This window comes from Apodemus sylvaticus, chromosome 23 (assembly GCF_947179515.1).
Source record: "Apodemus sylvaticus chromosome 23, mApoSyl1.1, whole genome shotgun sequence".
NCBI lineage: Eukaryota > Metazoa > Chordata > Mammalia > Rodentia > Muridae > Apodemus > Apodemus sylvaticus.
Genome location: NC_067494.1, coordinates 16,962,490 through 16,984,056, shown reverse-complemented (window position 1 = coordinate 16,984,056; position 21,567 = coordinate 16,962,490). Strand labels below are relative to the sequence as shown.

The 21,567-nt window shown below is 46.3% G+C and overlaps 1 pseudogene; it reads right to left on the bottom strand.

Annotated features, from left to right (window-relative positions):
- LOC127673528 (ensconsin-like) overlaps positions 1 to 11,686 on the bottom strand; it is a 188,071-nt pseudogene extending 176,385 nt beyond the window's left edge.
- Between the last annotated feature and the right edge of the window lie 9,881 nt (positions 11,687 to 21,567).

The window sequence follows — 21,567 nt, the reverse complement described above, 5'->3', positions numbered from 1 at the left end:
CGTGCTGGAATCAGTCACGAACCAACCATCCTATCTGTGTTGGGTTTAATCAGTCTTGCTCCATGGTGCTGACCAGTCTCAGATCTCCAACAATCTCCTGCCTCAGTTTCCTTAAGTCCTGGGGTTACTATACCCAGCTTTTCTGTACATCAGAAACTGTGGCATTCAAAGCACTCTTGGTACAGGATGAACGGGACCCCCTTCCCCTTCCTCTCCATCTCTGTTCTCCACAGACCGTTCTGCTTTGAGCTCTCTCTGTGGCCCACATGGCCTTGCATTTTTAATTCTACTTTAGATTTCCAAGATGCCAGGGTGGCCAGCCTGCACCGGTGAGGTCGGCCAGCTGTTGGTTATTGTCCTTACAATGCACTCAGATCTCACCATGAGGAGTAATGAAAAAGGGACTCCCCTTTTCTTAGAGATACAAGTTCTACAAAAAATTAAGGAGAAAAATAAACCTTCCTGTTAAACTCTGGCATTCGACCTGGGTGGGGTGAACATGGCACTTTGTAACACACACACACACACACACACACACACATCCTCCCTCAGTGAAAAAGGCCTCAGTTGCTGAGCTCACCTCTCTGTGGTTCCTTTGGACAGCTGTGAAGCGACTCCTTGTGGGCTCTCTGCAGACTCTCCGTTTCCTGGAGAGTTCATCTGTGGCAGTGCAGACACCTCTGCATACACAAGGGGAGCAAACATTTACTAACATGCCGCCATCAAACCATCCTCTAGGACCAGAACCTGGATCTCTCACCTGACAGTACAACTCACTGCCTGTGGGAACCTGGGCAAGGGAAACCCTAATCCTTCCTGGATAACAGGTCCTGCCTGACAGGCTACTAAATGCGTTAACACAAGCAAAGTTTTCACTGAAGGTCAGAAATAACTGTTACTATTGCTTTTGTTTGTACTAAGTTAGTTCTGGACATAAACACTGAAATCAAACCAACTGATGAAGTGGCTGACTGACTTGACTGGCTGACACAGAACACTTTTACTGAAGGATTCAAAGCAAATCACCATAGAAGAGGAAGCCACGCTTCACAAACTCAGTTGAATTCAGTCACACTTAGAAGTATGTGACCGCACAAATGGAGGCCCACAGTGTGTGTCCCTCGCTTTACCACCTAATTTGCGACTCAGCATTAGGAGTCCAGCTTAAGGCAACCCTATTGACATCTGACTCAAACCTAGGGTGGGCTATCTTAAAACGTCTGATAATCCTTGACTGCCTATGTTGGCAGTAACGGTCTTGGAAACACCATGTTATGCAGTGGGGCTGGGGGAGCAGGCGCTCTGGGACGGCTGGAGATTCAATTCTGAGCAAAACAAAGCAAAGCAGATCTGTGGTGACAGGGTTAACACAGGAATGCTCTCTGGACAGAGCAACTAGTGCGTCAGTGACCAAGCACGAGATTGCCACTGTCCAAGACCCTCACACAGAGATGAAACTGATCCTAGATGGGACTACAGAAATGAAGGCTGATTGCATTTTTATTTAAGCTACTTTTGTTTTAAGATTTCCAAGAAACAGTAACTTGCCCAAAGACCACAGTTACAAGTTGAATAACAAGTTATGATGAAATCAGCATGTTTTAAAATGTAACTCTCTCTTGAAGTCAGGATTAAGAGAGATGATGTTTAAATCTTTTATTCTAAGACTTATCATAAATACAAGTAATGGATGTGTAAATTTCAGCTGGGGGGTAGTAATGCAGGCCCAGTAACACTAGCACTTGGGAGTCTGAGGAAGGAAGACAAGGAGTTCGAGATTTTCCTCAGGTGCACCGAGAATCCAGATCTAGACTGTACAGAAACTACAGAATGAGACAGTTTAAACTAGTTTAAACAAAATCCCCAAACAGACAAAATCCTATCAAGATGTGTACATTTAAAGTCACCCATTAGACCAGGGGCTCTCGGCCTTCCTAAGGCTGAAACCCTTTCATACAGTTCCTCATGCTGTGGCCATCCATCTCAACCAAAAATATTTTTGCTGCTTCATAACTGTAATTTTGCTACTGTTATGAATCATGATGTAAATATTGGCTATCTGATCCCCTAAGAGAGTGTGACCCTCAGGCTGCAAACCATTGCCTTAGGGGCTGGAGAGATGGCTCAGCAGTTACAATCAGCCACACCAGGCAGTTTGCAGCCAGCTGGAACTAACTCCAGGAGATCTGACATCCTCTCCTGGCCTCTGTGGGCACACAGATGCACATGTGCGCTGACAGAAGAAGTACCTGTCTCTCCAGCGAGAACTCCTTTGGCTACATCACCATTTCTTTGCTCAGTGGTTTTCTAAAAAGAGAAAGGAACCAATATAAGAATTTTAAAGGGACGTTCCTAGTGGTAGAGTGCTCACTGGAGTACCTGTGAGGGCCTAGGTTTGATCGCTAAGCAGGGAGGTGACTGGAAAGGAAATAAAATCAGAGCCAGCAGGGCCCAGGTCAGCAGTCCCCAGCCCTTGGGAAATAGGCAGGCATTATATGATCAAGGTCAAGGTCAGTGAGGCCAGCCTGAGGGCCCTGCCTCCCACATCAGAAGAGTGCTAGAAAGGCCACGCCAGCACCTTATTGGCTGCCTCCATCCTCCTGGTTCTTCTCATAATCTCTTCAAGTCGCTGCAAAAAAGCACACAGAAGGCCGATGAGATACACAAAGCACCCCAGCCTGGCACATGCCAGCGATAAACAAAACAGTAGCAGATTATTAAAACATGGAGAAAATATAATTCACTGTTCTTCGTCCTAATTGGAGTTATTAATAGAGGTTGGAACCATTTTAACTGCTGTTATAGGACAACATGCTTTGGGGAAGGAGGAAATTCTGGCGGCTTTCTTGGAATTAATACCGAGGGCCATTTCTTGGGCAAGGGTAGGACATTTTGTTCCTGACCTTTTGTTCTCAGCTTCAGGCAACTCGAGACCCAGGAAGGAGGCAGAACCATGTGGTTGCGGTTCGGACACTGGCCCAGGCCCTACCTTCTTCCACTCCAGGCGCTCCTGCTCTTCTTTCTGGAAATGCTTCTCCCTTTCCTGCCGAGCCCTCTCTGCCTCCTCCCGGACTCTGGCTTCCTCTTCTTTCTGGAAACAGATCGCTACCACTGCTGATGCCAGGTCTGGCAACCCTGCTCCCCACACCTTACTCAGCAACTGCCCACCTTTGCAAACCCCTCTTCTGCTTAGCAGCCCTGACCATCTGGGAGCGAACCCCAGTGGAGCAGCTGCCAGCTTGGGCTCTGCACCCAGCTCCTGTGCAAAGGGCCCCTGGCTGGGGCAGCCCACACCCGCTCTGCACCCCATTCATCTGGGCACAGTCCCGACTAGGGCTGGGGCAGGACACACACCTGCTTCTGCAGGCGCTCCACCTCCTCCCTCTCCAACTGCTCCTGCTCCTCCTCTGCCAGCAGCAACTCCAGCTCCTCCTTCTCTTGAACCTGATCTGCTTCCAGCCTGTGGGCTTCTTCTTCCCAGCGACTTCGCTCCTCAGCCACCCTTTGGGACAACTCCTCTATCTTTTGTCTGGGAAAAGACAAGAAGGAAGGTGCTTCTTTGAAGAGAGGCCAGGTCTGGCAAGGGCAACAGGTCAAAGCCCCGGAGGAAGCCACAGTCTACCATGGCTATGGAACCTTTGCTGCTCTGCGCCCCAACCCTCTATGGCTTCATTTTTGTCAGAAGCAGCGATCAACCAATGATATTTGGGGGGTGACTTGCTTTTCCAGAGAGTCTACAGTTCCTTTTTAAAGGGGGAGACTTGAATATCTGAACATAGATTATTTTTAGCAATTACCATGAATGTTAAGTAATTACACCTGAATAAGAAATCTAACACAAAATACCATGTGTAGGGAATTTTGCCTGTATATCCCCATATTCAGGCTCTACATGTATGCTTGGTGCCTGCAGAGCCCAGCTCAGGGCCTCTGGAGGAACAGTCAGTGCTCTTAACTGCTAAGCCATCTCTCCAGAACCAAAACAACCTTTGAAAATGAGATTAATAATGTCTGTATCAGGTCAGGAGGAAGTCGGGCCATATAAGCTCCTTGTGGACTGAAGGGTGTACACGGCCAAGAGGGTGGCCCCCAGCAGGCCTGAGGGTCCCCAGATCTGTCAGGAACAACTGCTAACACTAGCCTTACCAGGCCCAGGTTCAGCACATCATCACAGTTAGTGTTAACTACCAACTGGACAACTGGACAGTCCGGGACCTGAGATGGGAGTGTGGCAGTTGAGGGACTGAGGGACTGTCTCGATCAGACTGGAATGTGGGCCTGTCTGTGAGGGACCGTCTTGGCTGTTAACTGTGTAACAGAGCCCTGGCAGCTGCAGGCAGTGCTTGCTGTCTATGAAGGCTAGCAATGCATGAGCCAGTGAGTGAGCCTGCGAGGCAAGCACATTCCTCAGTGCGTGCAGCTTGGGGGCGGGGGCTTCTTGAGTTGCTACCCTGGCTTTCCTCACAGACAGACTCGTGCCAAGCATAAGCCAAATGAGCTGATTCCTCCTCTACATTGCTTTAGGTCAGAGTGTTATAACAGGCTGTAACCAGAACACTGTCTGTCTGTCCGTCTGTCTGTCCATGCCCATGGCTGTGGTGTTTTGAGCAATGGCCCCCAGAGGCCAATCCTGTGCCGCCCTTTGTCCTTGTCTTCTGGCCCAGGCTCTCTTCCAAGTCCATGCCTCCCCTGCCCGATGCTCCCCAGCCTGCATCCTCCCTGCCGCCCAGCTCAGGCAAAGCTCCTTCAGCTCAGGCCCAGTCCTCGGCTCCTGGCAACATCCGCCCTGGCAAGAGAGAAGGGAAGGCGGAGCCTGAGAAAAAAAGACCCCAAGAAGAAAGTAGCCAGTGAGCCCCCAATAAAGGGCAGGGTGCTATTAGTGAAGGTGGAGGAGGTCACAGTGGAAGAGGGGACATCCGCGAAGCCACCTGACCCTGGTAAGAAGGCACCAGCCTGTGCTGGGGTGCGGGCAGGTGCTGGGGTGCAGTCCGGTGCTCTGTGCTTGCCCTGCCCATGAAGGGTTTTATTTAACTCGTTTTTCATTACTGGGTATTGGAAATTCATATTCTCATTCTTTTTCTTCCCCGGATGGTGCTTTTGGCAGAAGAAACCTTATGTTCAGGAAAGGCGGGTCCATAGCCAGAATAAGTCTCTACTCCAGGAAGGACAAAGTGTTGTCCTTTCCACGAGGGAAGTGGTCCGATATAGTCATGTCACGGTCACCCCAGGGAATAGCGCCATATCTGGGGCTCAGCGCCTAGTTTCTGCTGTTGGCAGTTCTGGCGCACCACAGCAGCTGTAGCTGAGAAAACAGCTTACTATCCACAGAACAGACTGCTGTCTGCTTGATTGCTGAACTCCTCCTCAGCTGAAGTAAGCTTTGATGAGCGTTTACAGGGGACACAACATCTTCACGTCCTTTGCCCATTTGAAGAGATCCCTCCACACACTTCTCTTCCCCAGATGTCTTTATAACCAATTCTCCAGTCATGCTTTTTCCAAGGCCCTCACCCTCTGGCTAGTCCAGTGGGCTACTGCTCATGAGTCAGTAACTAGTTGAGAAACTAACTAGCCATTTCCCCTTCTAACATAATGTGTCCTACCTGAAGTTCCTCCCACTGTGAAGATGGCCCCTTACCAGTGTCTTTCAGAGTTGTCCCCTGTAAGGATGCAGCTGCCCACTTCTGGGTGGTGCCTGCATAACGTGCAGAGCCATCAGTAATCAGGCCCCAGTCTTCCTGTCCCCAGTCAGCCGGTCATAGGGAACACCACCTAGGCTGCAGGCGCATGCAGGCAGCAGACGGCGTTATAACAGAAGAAACCATAGGCATCTGCGCAGCCTCTTTATGTGACTTGCTTGTGTGTTCAGTATCTGCACATATGGATCAGTGTGTGTGTGTGTGTATGTGTGTGTGTGTGTGTCTGTACATACCTGCTCAAAGCATTCAGAGAACAGAAAAGGCTACTTAAAATGAATGTGACTACTTGATTAGATAGAACTTCCCCCAACCCCTAAACATTTTCCTATCCGCGTTGATATGTTGCTATTTATTCAGAAGAAAATTTGATTTTAAACATAGTTCTGGGGATGTGGCTCAGATGACAGAGTGTTTGCCTGGCACAGACAAGCCCATATTCAACATCAGTAAACCAAGGATGGGAAAGGACTGTACTCTCCACATGCTGGAGGGGAGCGGGAGGGACCAGGCTCCAGGCCTTCTCTGGGGGCAGGGCCTGTCTGAGGGAGATTTACCTCTCCAGCTCCTCCTTCTCCTTCCTCTCCCTCTCCTCCTTCTCCCTTTGCTCTCTGGCCAGGCGCCTCTTCTCAGCCAGCATCCTCCTAGCCTCTTCGGGATCGGTGGTGCCTGCAGAAGTCTTAGGAATGACACCGGCAGTCACGGTGGATGATGGTGCTGTGTCTGTTGCTGGAGAAGGGGCCGGGGTTGGACTGAGGGCCGAGGCTGTGGCAGCTGTACAAATAGGTACAAGGAGAGAACCAAATGGAAAGAAATGAAAATCCAAGGAACAGAACAAACACTGGCGTGCCCCACACCCCAGGCCTGGGGTCCATCGTTCTCAAAGAGAAGGGAGCACACACTGCAGTGTGTTCTCACGGTTCCACTATATTCTTCTGTAGCCAAGCAACGATAACAAAACTGTGAGACATCCAACCCAGCTCACACTCTGTCACCAAGTCTTCTTTTATAGCAGCTACATCAGTTAGCACTATCTACCAAATGGCAGGGTCTGTGGGAAGCCTGACTCTGAGCAGAATGAAGGCAAGGTTCTCCATTTGCCTTTTATCGCAAGTATCTCTGTGCTTTGGTAACTTAGTTAACCACAGCATCAAAGCCTTTTAATGGGCATCATTAGCACCCAGGCCACACCCGGGACTCAGGCTGGGCAGGTGGCATCCAATGGAGAGGCTCCTTTCATTTATTCTGATTAAGGTTTAAAATACCCCCGCCACCGTCCCCATTTGGACACAGGATTTTGGTGTAGTTGGGGCTTGTTCAGAGCCAGTTCGCGATCTTCCTGCTCCAGGTGCCTGACTTGGGATCACAGGTGTGCACCGCTATAACTTTGCTAAGTGTCATCTTTTCTTGAAGGTGTGGTGGCACACACCTTTAATCTCAGCACTTGGGAGACAGCCTGAGTACAAGGTGAGACTGTGTCTCAAAAGAATCTACCCAGAGCTCTTGGGAGACCCTAGACGCAAGGAAGCAAGAGCCTTGCCAGGGACAGGCAGGCTCGCTGCCACACGTCTGTCCCCAAGAGTGCTTTGGGAAGATGCTCTTCACCTGTGTTTAGAGATTTAGGAGGATGAGTTAGTGCATTCACGATACAGAGTGGTGCGGGAGAGAGAAAGAGAAGAGAGGAAGGAAGGGAGAAAGAGAAGAGAGGAGAGGAGAGAGGGAGAAGGGGAAGAGAAAGAATGAGAATATGAATTTCCAATACCCAGTAATGAAAAAGGAGTTAAATAAAACCCTTCGTGGGCAGGGCAAGCACAGAGTACCGGACCACACCCCAGCACAGGCTGGTCCCTTCTTACCGGGGTCAGGTGGCTTCGCGGCTGTCCCCCTCTTCCACTGTGACCTCCTCCACCTTCACTAATGGCGCCCTGCCCTTTATTGGGGGCTCACTGGCTACTTTCTTCTCGGGGTCTTTTTTCTCAGGCTCCACCTTCCCTTCTCTATTGCAAGGGCAGATGTTGCCAGGAGTCGAGGAGTGGGCCTGAGCAGAAGGCTCTTTGCCTGAGCAGGGCGGCAGGGAGGATGCGGGCCGGGGAGCACCGGGCAGGTGAGGCATGGACTTGGAAGGGAGCCTGGGCCAGAAGACAAGGACAATGGGCGGCTCAGGATTGGCTTCCTGGAGCCCAGAACACCCATGTGTACAACCAACCTGATGGTCTGATAGGAGTGTTTTTCTCTTTGTGGTCAATGTGGAAAAGGAGCCACTAAGGAGACCCAGTTCAAAGATCCTTTGGCTAAAATACAGCAGTTGATTCGCCAGGGTGGACCTTCCCACGCACCTCCACCACACTCACCAAAGGCCGGCCGGGGCCGGTGACCTCGCTTTGAGATTAGAAGGAGACAGAGTCCTGCGGGCACCGGGGGAAAACATGGAAGGGAAGGTGCTCTCTTTCCTGCTCTCTTTTATGGCTCTGGCTTCAGAGAAACTCAAGAATTAGAATTTTCATATTAATGACATGTAATGACAAACTACAGACCATCTAGTGTTTTTAAGAACTTAAGACAATTTCTAAACTAAGTCAAATATCTACTCCATTGCAGGACAAGGCCCCTTCGGCTAACAACTGAACAGTGTATAATTGAGTCAATACAGATGACAGGAATAAAGTAGATCTGATGGATGATTTGATTTGTTTTGTCAAAAAGCATTTGAAGGAAGTCAAGGGAAGGGGGAAATGATGTTATTATATTATAATCTCAAAAAAATTAATAAACGACAAAAAAAGTATAAGCTATTTAAAAGTGCCTTTGTGTTCTATCTGGACATTACCTGGAATTACTTTGCCTTGTCTCTCCTTTTGTTTTACATTTTGTAATTTTTCTTTTTGCCACGCTGAGGATTAAGCCCCAGGCTTCATACCAGCAAGTGCCCTACCACTGAGCCACACTACCAGTCCATTTAAAAGGACCTTTAAGCACATGTCCTACTTTTCTGTTCTTTAGCAGCTTTCTTCTGCTTTGGAAAATACCTTCCCTCAGCCATTCACATGTCTGTTATTTCAGAGACACGGTCCCATTTGTGTGGCGTTTGTAGATAAGTCCTTACATAAGGGCCCCTTTCTACCCAAGGAAATGGTCAGGGGGAGGAAGTGTAGGCCACCCTTTCCTAGAGAGTTCCAACAGTGAGCAGGCACCAGGTTTCCCCGATGCCTGCCCAGCACTCAGCCAGAGATCTGGACAAGCTTACGAAGACAAGACCAAAGATGGGTTCTGAGGTTCAGATGTCACTAGGGAAGAGTGGGGAGGGATCAGAAGGGAGCAAGAGGGAGCCTAGTGCTTGAAGAGTCTCAAGCAGAGGGAGGGATGGAGGGGGGGAGGGAGGGACAGAGGGAGGAACAGAGGGAGGGGGAGGAGGGAGATAGGAGGACAGAGGATGGAGGGACCAAAGGCTGGAAAGAGAGGGAAAATGAGAAAGATCTGAGACTCTGACCTGTTATGGGCAGCAGGGAGGCTGGCTGGGCACCTCTGGCTAAGCCAGTACTAGGGAACAAGGGACAGGCAGATGTCACCCAGCCAGGGCTGCCAGTGAACGTTGCAATGCCCCCTTTCTCCTTCTCTTCTGAGTTCCTCTAACTGCTTCTCCCAGCTTCTGGAGCAATGTGACCCTAGCTGACCTGCTGAGCTGCAAGTGACTGAGGGCAGAACAGATCTTCCCATGGTGCTGGGCCAGGTCTGGATCAATCCAGCTGCATGGCCACCCTCTGCCCCAGCTGACTCCTCAAAGGCGGTTGGGGCCTTGAAGGACAGGTGTAGTCTCTGGGTGGTAAAAGCTGCAGCCCATGGCTGCCCTGCCCAGTGGGGTTTAGAGAAGCCCTTATGCCTACAACTAGGGAGGAGGGCCCACCCTCCTACCCAAGAGACATGCTGAGGTACCAAGGTAAGTCCTGTCTTCTTCTCTTAAAACATTTTTTATTCGATATATTTTTTATTTACATTCCAAATGATTTCCCCTTTTCTAGACCCCCACTCCCCGGAAGTCCCCTAAGCCCACTTATCTCCCCCTGTCCTCCCACCCACCCCATCCCACTTCCCCGATCTTGTTTTGCTGAATACTGCTTCACTGAGTCTTTCCAGAACAAAGGGGGGAAAACGTTTTAAAACACACATTTATTTCTTTCCTTATTTGTTTATTCCTCCGTGAGTGCATGCCTGTGTTGGGTGAAGGACAACTTGGGAAAGTCAGGGTTGGTTTTCTCCTTCTAGCAGGATGGCTCTGGGGATGGAACTGGGATCATCGGGCTTGCCATCAAGTCCACCTAGAGTGAGTGTGAGTGTGCGTGCATGTGTGTGTCTGTGTCTGTGTATGCGCGCATGCATATGTGTGCATGTGCATGTATGCATGTCTGTGCATGCCTGTGCACGCGTGTTTATAGAGACAGAGTCTCTGGCTGTTCTGGAACTTACTATGTAGACCAGGATGGCTTTGAACTTACAGAGATCTACCTGCCTCTGTCTCCCCAGAGTTGCAATTGAGGGTGTGTGACATGTAAAAACATTCTGATGTGGCATAAATAAGATCAAGGAGAGCCGACTGGGAACTCAGAAAGAGAAACACAATGTGAGGCACTTGGGGCTACCTTTGCCCATCTGGGTTTCCTGGGTCAGGGCTCAGGGAATGGGCCCTTGACTGTCTTCATCAAGCTGACAGTGAACTAGCAATGGCCATGGGAACCCAAACTGGGGCTCTGTCCTTCTCTTTCCAATTCTTCCGTTGCCTTACATCCAGCTGCTGGTCTAGGCATGGCACGCACAGAGGCACTCCAGGGGTTTCCATGCTGATGTGAGTTAATGGGTGGTGACTGCTACCATCATCCCTCCTCGGAACCCTTTCCACACTCACACTGCTGAGTGCACACAAGCGCTCGAGGCTACAGGGACTTTACAGTATCTGAAAAGGAACCAACTGGGCAGCTCAGATTTCCTGATTTTAAAGCTAGAGTTGAAGCAGCATGGTACGGGCATGTAGACCAATCAGAAAGAATAGAGTCTAGAAACCATAGAGCCTGGGGACTCTCAACCAGGGAAGGACAGTCTTCAGCAGCCAGTACCGAGGAAGTGCGATATTTACATGAAAAACAGTGAAACTGGACTCTACCTTTAAACAACAAACATGAACTCAAAATGGATGAGTCTTAAAAGTGTAAAAAGGGTCTAATATCCAGAAAAGTTTCCTGTTATGGGACCTGTTACTAAATTATGGACCCAAAGCACAGGCAACAATACAAAAACTGACACATGAACATCAAACAAAAATTTCTATAGGCCAAAAGCCACGAAGGACTGAACAGGCAACCTATATCTATATGGCCCGGAGCCATTATCTAGAAAAAACACGTAACTCCCACAATGCAACATTTTGTTACTGGACTTAAAAGTGGCCTGAGCTGGTGATGGGACTCAGTGCAAAAGCACTTGCATGTGCAAGGCCCTGAACTGGATCACGGTGACACACACACACATGCAGACACAGAACTCTGTAGTAAACATCTTTCCAAACGCTTACCAATTGCCACAGTCTACAACACACGTGTCATGCCACTGAAATGCAAACCCAAACCTTGAGACAGCACTCAAGATTAGTAAGCTGGGTATTATAAAACCAACACAGAAAATAAAGTGTTGGCATGGAGACACTGGAATCCTCATGCCTGATTGATAGGGATGCAAAATGGTACAGTCACGAGGCAGAATAGTTCGGCAGTTCTTCGTAGACTCGGCCCTTCCTCAACCGATTCTTCTCCTTGTATTTTCAGATAGGTTCTCCTGCTGAACCTGGAGTTTGGCATGTCAGCTGGCCAGCCGGCCAACAAGCCAGTGGACCTACCCGTCTATACCCCGATGCTAAAGTTACAGCCATGAGGCCAGGCTCACCTTTCATGTTCATGTCTGAATTCCTCACACTTGCACATCAAGCAATTTCCACACTGAGCCATATCCCAGTCTGTACTCACTGTCTAACAATTAAATATTCAGTCCATCGATACCATTAACTACTTTCCAGACATTCAATATAGTTAATCAGTACCGCTTCCACAGTGTAGGTATAAGCATCAGTTTTCTGATGGTACCATGCCAAAAGGAAAACAAAGGCCTAATTCATCAAGGTCTAGAGTTCTGGGAAAGTAATTGTGTGCTAAGCTTGCGTTTTGGCTAAGCATGGCTTTTGAAGTCTGTAATCCACTTCTAGTTAACTTCCTGCTGTGACTTCCTGCCAGGATAGACTGTTATCCCTCTGGAATCACAAGCCTTGGTCATGTTATTTTATCACAGCAAAAGAGAGCAGTCAATGCACTCGCTCAGTGTTTTCATAAAGTTAATGTAATTTCTTCCCTTTAAAAAGTGTGTCTTAAGATATTATTCTGAGACACGACGTGTCACCTTCTTCAATGTTCTAAAGAATCCATGGGGGACTGGGGAGATGGTTCAGCGGTTAAGAGTACTGACTGCTCTTTCAGAGGTCATGAGTTCAAATCCCAGCAACCACATGGTGGCTCACAACCATCTGTAGTGGGACCCAATGCCCTCTTCTGGTATGTCTGAAGACAGCTACAGTGTGCTCATATAAATAAAATAAATAAATCTAAAAAAAAGGGGGGGGCGATCCATGATACAAATAAGGTTATAGATGATTTCATTTTTAGTTTGTACTACCTGTAAAAAGGTAGAAAGAGCATAGGCAGGAATACTGGCCTTTTCTGGACAGAAGTGAGGCATGTCTGACCAACAATCTACACACACACTAATGTAATTGAGGGTGGGGGTGGGTGGGTGGATGGAGTTTCTGGGTAAAGTGCCATTGGCAAAAATTTTCCTGGTTCTTCCTCTCACCCCCTTGCTCCCAGAAATAAGATACAGACTCAAAATATATTTACAAATACCTTGGCCATATAGCTAGGCTCCTCACTGACTACATATAACTTAAAATGCCTCATTTATCCTAGCTACATTCTGCCACATGCTGGTTACCTGTGGTATCTTGTCTGTCTCAACACATCTTCCTGGCAAATCTCCCTCCTGGCTCTCTCCCAGAATCCTTTCTCTGTACTTGATTCCCACCCATATTTCCTGCAAAAGCTATAGACCATAGGCTTTTTAGTTCACAGGTGACGTATCCATGCAACACACAAGATATTCTTTCTACAAGATAATGATGGGCTAGAGAGATGGCTCACTGACTGCTCTTCGGAAGGTCCTGAGTTCAAATTCCAGCAACCACATGGTGGCTTACAACCATCTGTAATGGGATCTGATGCCCTCTTCTGGGAGTGTCTGAAGACAGCTACAGTGTACTTACATATAATAAATAATAAAAATCTTTAAAAAAAAACATAGTGACAAGTGAGAAGCTAAAAGACCGGTGAAATCAATGAAAATAATAGAATATGATATGTTTTGAGACAGGCCTCCTTACATATCTCTGGCTCTCCTAGAATTCTCTGTATAGACCAGACTGGCTTTGAATTTTTAGAGATCACCTACCTCTGCTTCCAAAGTACTAGGATTAAAGATGTGTGCTACTACAGCTGGCTATAATAGGATTTTTAAAGTTCATTTGGAAATTGAATAGAACAAAGGTTTTGTGACTTTCCCTTGGAATAAATAAAACATCTAGAGACTAAAGATTTGAAATCCAGATCCCAGATCAGAAAATCAGACATCAAATGTTTTTTGTGTTTTAGAGCATAGAATTTTAACATTCTTTTTTTTTGGGGGGAGGGGATTTGGTTTTTTTGAGACAGGGTATCTCTGTATAGCCCTGGCTGTCCTGGAACTCACTTTGTAGACTAGGCTAGCCTTGAACTCAGAAATCCACCTGCCTCTGCCTCCCAGAGTGCTGGGATTACAGTCGTGTGCCACCACTGCCCAGCGAATTTTAACATTCTTGAAGTTACTTAGAACGGAACAGAGTCATGGCTGTTTATGAATCTGTGTATTTGGTAAACATTTGCTGAAGTTTGCTATGTAACAGACATTATGCTTCAGGTACTAGAGAATACACAACAGCCAAAAAACATGACGAGATTACTGCAATCAACTGAACACCTGCGTCCCCCACAAGTGTCTATGGAATTCCCATGGTAATGTAATGATATTTCCAGTTGCTACTTCAGGATAGTGATTATCTCTTGAGAGAGGCATATTCATGAGTAGAACTCATGTCTTTTAGAAGGAAAGTCCAGAGAGCTAGTGACTTCTTTTTATATGTGGGCACAAGGAAGTAGTTTTTCCAGCAGCCTGAACTGACAAAGTCAACTTATATTTGCAGAGATTCAAGATGAGAGAAATGGTTTAGTTAAGTAAATCCATAGAGTTCTCCACCCCCACAGAATATCATGACATACAAAATTACAGGGTGTTATTAAAAATACTATGCCAACAACAAAATAATTCACCATTACTTTTTTTAAATGTTAACATGCCTTGGGCTATAATCATGAAATTCAATTGGAATGTCAGACTCTAGTTGGTTAATAGGGTAGAAATCCTACAGGGGTCACTTAGTAAGCCTTCCCAGCATCCTTACATCAACAAAGTAAAGATGTCCCTTAACATCCACATGAAGTTTTCAGGGAAGAACATGGTGAGGGGGGAGGGGTGGAGGGAGGAGGCGAGACAGCACCTATCCCTCTGCTGTTGAAAGAATTCTTGAAAGTCTGTCATAGGATCCCCTAGACCCACCACCATATGAAACACTTAAATATTCTTCACCCCCTCCCATGTTGGCAGGCAAACTTCCATCCTTTAAACTTATAAGATGCTGGGCAGTGGTGGTGCATGCCTGTAATCCCAGCACTTGGGAGGCAGAGACAGGTGGATTTCTGAGTTCAAGGCCAGCCTTGTCTACAGAGTGAGTTCCAGGACAGTCAGGGCTACACAGAGAAATCCTCTCTCAAAAAAAACAAAACAAAAATAAAAATAGATAAATAAATAAAAATAAAAAATAAAAAAACTTATAAGGCAATGGTAGCAGAAAAAAATGCATACTAGGAGTCCTGCAACAGCCAAGACCAAGGCCATTTAGACTGTCCGTAGCCAGAGGTCTTTGAGGAATAGGCGAGTATGTCCTTCCCTTGGTCTTTGGCAGCTCCATTATATGGTGCAATGAGCAGGTAGCCAGAGTACAAGCCCAAACATGTCTCCATTGAAGTCGGAGTCACAGGCTATAGCTCCTGGTGAAGTATAGCCTCACCACACCTGTCATTGTCCCCTCCCCTGTAACTTGAAACATTTTTAGCTGACAAGATTATGCAGAGAAACTTGTCAATTTCAGAACATTGAATATTCACTATTTTACAAGAATTTTTAGACAAGGTCTCACTGGGTAACCCTGGGCCATCTCAAGTAACTTTTGTACTCTAACCTTTCATTGAAATATCTCTCTTTGACATTGCTTATCTCTCAATAAAGGTAAATAGTTTACCCCAGTCCTATTTAAAGAAATATGACTTTTTTTTGAGTTGGTCTTCAAAAGGAAATGGTTGACTTTGGAAGAAGATAATGACACTGCTGCTAACTACAGCATTTTGTCCTTTGACATGGAATCACCTTCCCCTCTCCCAGCCATCCTCGAGCCTGACATTTTAACAGACTTTCTAGTGTGTTCTATCCAGTTGTACAGTATTTTGAATGCAGTGTATTACTACTGTATCATTATACTGAGGCACTTCCTTCCTCTTTATTCTATCCTTGTCCTTGAGCCACCAGCAGCAGTCTCATCTGGAAACTAAGAAACCCAGATTCCCAGTTGTACCATTGAATTGTTATGTAAGACCATAACCCTCCGTTAGTCGTAGTTATTTTGAGTTGCAGATCGATGCAAAAGCAAGAGGTTTATTTTCCAGAGCATCGGGGTCAAACCTCAAGGCGAGTAACAAGAAGGCAACCTCCCAAATGGCTATTACAAGCAATTTTTATGCTTTTTAGGGGTATAGGTTACATTAGCAAGGTTACAATTCAAACGTATTGGCTAAGCATATCGACCTTTAAATCTACTAGCTAGCAAGCAAGACATGAATTTGAACTCTGTCTAGGACTTTCCAGAGGATCAGGTGACTATCAGTCCAGTACATTCCAAGAATGGAGATGGAGAATGGAACTTGGCCTAGCCTTGACCTGAGGTGCGGGGAAGCTGTAAGGAGGGTGTGGCACTGGAAAACCCTAGGGTCCCTTAGTTGAATCAGAAACCCTGAAAGGCTGCAGAGTGTTTGCCTGGTCCACAGAAGACCCAATAAATTAGAAATCTCAAACACTTGAGGGTGTTCTGTCTACCTATAAAAACCACAAATTCCCACTGCAGCAAGAAAGCAAGAAACTCTGGGAAGAAGCCTCGGTATGCTTAATTTATCAAATCATATAAGTGGTTGTAAAGTATCCTCAAGTTTGAGGACCTCTGAAATGGACCCAGTTTTTACTGATCACTGAGCATTGTAGATTGTCACAGACCATCCCAGTCGGGTATGGGAGTCCCTCGGGTGAGGATCTTCAACGTTCAGGTGGGTAAGGATTCATCGGTGACAAACAGAAACAACCACAGAGTCAGTTTGAATCTGGGTGTATTTTGTAGCTTTCAAGCAGGGGATTTTTTACATTAAAAACCAATAGCAACTCTTAGAAACCTTATTTAGTGAAACAATCACAAAACCAACAAAAATCATTTGACACAGTAAAATACAAAAATCATTCGAGCATTACAACTCTGAAACTACATGTTCAGTGAATCACACACAGAACAGGTAACATCATTGTTAATATAAATCATTGCCGAGCACTGGTGGTGCAAGCCTTTAATCCTAGCACTTGGAGGAAGATGGAGACAGATTTCTGAGTTCAAGGCCAACCTGATCTCCAGAGTGCGTTCCAGGACAGCTAGGGCAATATAGAGAAACTCTGTTTCGAAAAAGCCATATATATACATATATATATGTGTGTGTGTATATATATCATCAAAATATAACAGTTCTAAATGAATGCATAATAGGGTGGTCATCCAAGTCTAGTGGCATATTCCCAAGAACAGGTTAATAAATCTTTATGGTCAGTGCCCTTAACCACTGAGCTAACTTTCTAGACCCATATGGTTAATTATTATTTAACATCTAATGTCTGATTTTTTTTTATAAATCTTTAATGCATAAATTTAAACTATTTTAATTCTTCCTAGTTAAGGCTTTCTTTACCATATAGCAAAACCAACCTCCAATGACACACGTGCAGCCATATGAAATTTTATTGTAGGGAAAGTTTTTATTTATCATAATAATTTTGTAAAAGATTTAAAAAGTAAAGCATTGGTTTCCCCAGAGATAAGGTCATGTTAGTGACCCCATCTCAAGGGATGGTTTCATACCCATTATTCTTGCTTAAGATCATGGTCTAGGCTACCAGGAACCTGTAACTAAGAAAAGGAATGAAAGAGAACAAAACAGAAAAATTGCCATGAGAACTACCGCACAATATGTTTTCTCTGGCTGAGAGTTCCACACCCGGTTCCGGGAGACCCCTGCTTTTGAAGTCTAATGCCTCAGTCTGTGGAACTTATCACACAGATTCTACTGGTGTGGCAGTAGATTTTCTTAGGGCTAAAATAGAACAAAGGGCATTGGAAAATCCAAGAGAATATTCATATATAAGTTAATTCCAGGCTGGATGCTGCTTGGACAAATTACACTTTATGGGCTAAACCACCCTGTAGCCTGCTTTTGTAAATAAAATTTTATTGTAACAAGGTTAGGCTTACTCATTTGTGTCTGGTATATGTCTCTGTCCTGAAGCATCAGTACTATGTCCTTTCAATAGAAAACATAAGGCCCACAAAAGCCGGAGACTGTTTACTGTCTGGCTGTGACTGTGTGAATAAGAATGGCCCCCACAGCTTCGTGTGTTTGTGTGTGTGTGTGTGTGTGTGTGTGTGTGAATGCTTTGTCATCAGGGAGTGACCTTAAGAGGGATCAGGAAGTGTGGCCTTGTTGGAGGAAGTGTGACACTGGGGACAGGCTTTGGGGTTTCAAAAGCCCAAACAGTCCCAGAGTTTCTCCCCTCCTGCTGCCTGTGGATCCAGATGTGAAGCTCCCAACACCAGGTCCACCTGCATGTCACCGTGCACCGCCTGAGGAGGATAATGGAGAAGACCTCGGAATCTGTAAACAAGCCTTGATTAAATGCTTTATTTTGATAGGCGTAACCAAGGTCATGGTGTCTCTTCACAGCAACAGAACACTGGCTAAGACACTGGCCGTTATGGAAATAATCTGTTGGCCCTTCTGTACAGTCCACTCTGAACTCTTTGTTTCAGAAGGCACTTTTCTCTCAGCACAAGGACCCTGGTTACATTATGTTAGATTCTGGAGTACCCTGAAGGATTTGACCCCTAGGAGAAGGAGCACTGGGTAAAAGGTGGACTCTGGGAGCAGGCTCCAAGGGCCACAACCCCTGTATCCCCATTCCTTGCTTCCCGGCTACCATGAAGTTAGCAGCTTCTTTCTGTCAGTGTATTTTCTGTCTAACCACAGATCTCAGACTACAAACCCAGCTGACTGTGGGGTTTGCTTTCAGACCCCAGGACAAGGGGCTGAGGTGCATAGTTGACACACCAAAACAGACCTGGCCTCTAGGTTTTCCCAGCATCCCCTGTTACCTACCTGGCACTCCCTGCTCCCAACCCCAAACTTTCTAGTCCAGGGGCTGGGCTGCCCTTCCCCCAGAGATTCTTCCATCTATAATCCAGATGTTTTTGGCCTCTTTACTCTCTCTCTCCTTCTCCATCTCCTTCTCCCTCTCTCTCCTCTCTGACCACAAGCTCTTTTTTTCTCTTTCTCTACCTCCTCTCCTATCTCTCCCTTACCATGGTCATTTCTGGGTCTCCTTTGGGGCCAGCGAACTCTCCTGAGAGCAGTTTCCCAGTAAACCTCTGTGTGTGTGTGTATGTGTGTGTGTTAACTATATATATGTATGTATATATGTATGTATACACACATATATGTTATATATGTACGTATGTATATATATACATACATATATGTATAATATATATAATTTTTAAATTTGGCTTGAATTGGCTCATTTCACTGGTGGGGAAATGACTTATCACATAGATTAAAACCTCTAAAACCATGAGCCTAAGAAAGTCTTTCCTCCTTTTAAGTTGATCATCTCAACTGCATTTCTTGTTTTGCCCACACAGCAGAAGGCTAACACATCTTAGGTGCTGCAACTACCCACCAGTAAATCCCTACCTTTCCACCAAGTGAAGCGTTTGCCTTTCCTGGCCAAAGTTGTTTGCATTACATTAAAAGCCCACTTGAGATGCTGGAGAGATGGTTCAGGAGAGCAAGAAGCACTTGCTCTTGAAGACCTGGGCTCCGTCCCTGGAAACACTATAGTGGTTTCCAGCCACGCATAGCTCCAATTACAGGGGATCTGCTGACGCCCTTTTCACACCACCACAGGCACCAGGGATGCACATGGTTCACATAGGAACATTCAAGTAAAGCACTTGTAAAACAAATGTATCTTCAAAACCGATCTATATTCCACTTGATGTTCACTTAGATTAAAAGAGGAGAAGGGGCCATTTTGTTTGGTTTTGTTTGTTTTGTTTTTGCGTTTGCTTCTTTTTTTTTTAAACTTCTCCCAACAGTAGCTCTGTCTTCCTGGCTCCTCCGGTTAGTTATTACAGAGGAGGTCAGGACTGGAACTCAAGCAGGTCAGGAAGCAGGAGCTGATGCAGAGGCCATGGAGGGATGTTCCTTACTGGCTTGCTTCCCCTGGCTTGCTCAGCCTGCTTTCTTATAGAACCCAGGAATACCAGCCCAGGGATGGCACTGCCTGCAATGGGCCCTCCCCCCTTGATCACTAATTGAGAAAATGCCCCACAGCTGGATATCATGGAGGCACTTCCCCAACTGAAGCTCCTTTCTCTGTGATAACTCCAGCCTGTGTCAAGTTGACACACAAAAGCAGCCAGCTCACCAAGTGACAACATGTGTTTGTTGTCTTAGGACTCTGAGCAAGAGCTAAGCCAGTGTAAACAGCATGCCCCTGGGCCTCCAAAACCTTGAGCTAAGCTACACAAACCTGTTGGTTTCCCCTCTGGTATATCTGTTGTGTTCTCGAACAAGACTGATGAATCATATAAACACATTTATGCAGTTCTGCTCACTTCAGTGAGGCAGACGCTGTCCTGCAATGTCAAATCTGTTTCCTCAGTCCACATTTGTAGAAACTCAAATTATTTTGGGGTGGAACATTCTGAAAGTCCTAAATTCTTGTCTTGTTCTGAAAACATTTCATAGTCATTTGTTTTCTTCTGCTCAAACATAAGACATCCACATTAGTAGACTGTGTTTTCATTAACCTTTATATCCCAAATTATGCATTTGGTATTCAAAGTATTCTGTAATGTTTAGCAATGATTCTTGTGTAGTGTCCTGATACTGCTTATATTCTAATGCTAATATTGCCCCCCCCCCAAGACCTGGTTGTCCCAGAGAGAGTCTACACTTAGCACAAGTGACCCGGTGTGATCTTGCCCCCAAGTTATCTCTGATTGTTAAATAAGATGCTGACAGCTAATCGCTGGGCAGAAGAAGCATAGGTGGGGTTTAACATTCCAAGGCTCAGGGATGGAGGAGAACCACCAGGGGGAGAAGAAGAGGACGAGTGGAAGAAGACGCTGTGGGCTATGGGTGTGTTAAAGAGAACATGGCCAATTGGGGTTAAGAGCAGTCCAGATGAGACATAGCAATGCTAACTCGGGGTTATCGATAGGAACGTAGATTCTAACAGCATAGAGGGCAGATGTCTTCCCTGCTCTTGTGCTGTTTAAAGCTTATTGTCAATATAAAGGTTGTGTGTGTCTTTTATCAAAATTGAATTAAATCAAAATTTAATCCTTCTTTCTAGAACTCAATGGTGTAAGTCGGGGTTGAAACCCCAGGTGAGGATTAAAAAATACCTACAGCAAATCACAAAATCAGATTTTGTTTTGTTTGGTGAGGTGCTAGGGTGTGGACTTAGGGGCTCACACAAGGTTTTGAGCGAGCAGTCTACCACCCCTGTCCCACAGGATGACTGCTTTAGTAGGCGGCATAGAACAATGTTGAGTAGAAGATTCCAGCACATTGCCTTCTCAGAGGAATCAAGAGACGGGAGCAAGACTTAGACTCTCTTCTTCTCATCTCTTTTTTCTCTTCTCTTGTCTCTCTCCTCTTCTCATCTTTCTCCTTCTCTCTTCCCCTCATCTTCCTCGTCCTTCCTGTGATGAACCCACAGCTATTCACCAACTATGTGGGAGTAATTCTTCTTTGTTAACCTTCCTTTCATGTACGGGGGAGGCAGAAAGACCTGGAGTTTAAACCTGGCCTGGACAATGAGCAAGACCTTGCTGTGGAGAGTGGCACCACTGCTGACTGCACAGAGCACAGGACTGGTGGTAAGGACCAGGTGAGCGGGCAGTCCTGAGTGCAAGCACACAAGGAGACAGAGAGAAGGACAGAGGAGGACAGAGGACATGCCAGCATGTGAGCGCCTTTACAGAGCAGGCTGTGTGTGTCACATGTGAGGGCCATTACAGAGCAGCGGCTCTGTGTGTCACATATGATGGCCGTTACAGAGCAGCGGCTGTGTCACATGTGAGGGCCATTACAGAGCAGTGGCTGTGTATGTCACATGTGAGGGATGGTACACATCAGTGGCTGTGTGTGTCACATGTGAGGACCATTACAGAGCAGTGGCTGTGTGTGTCACATGTGAGGGCTGTTACACATCAGCGGCTGTGTGTGTCACATGTGAGGGCTGTTACACATCAGCGGCTGTG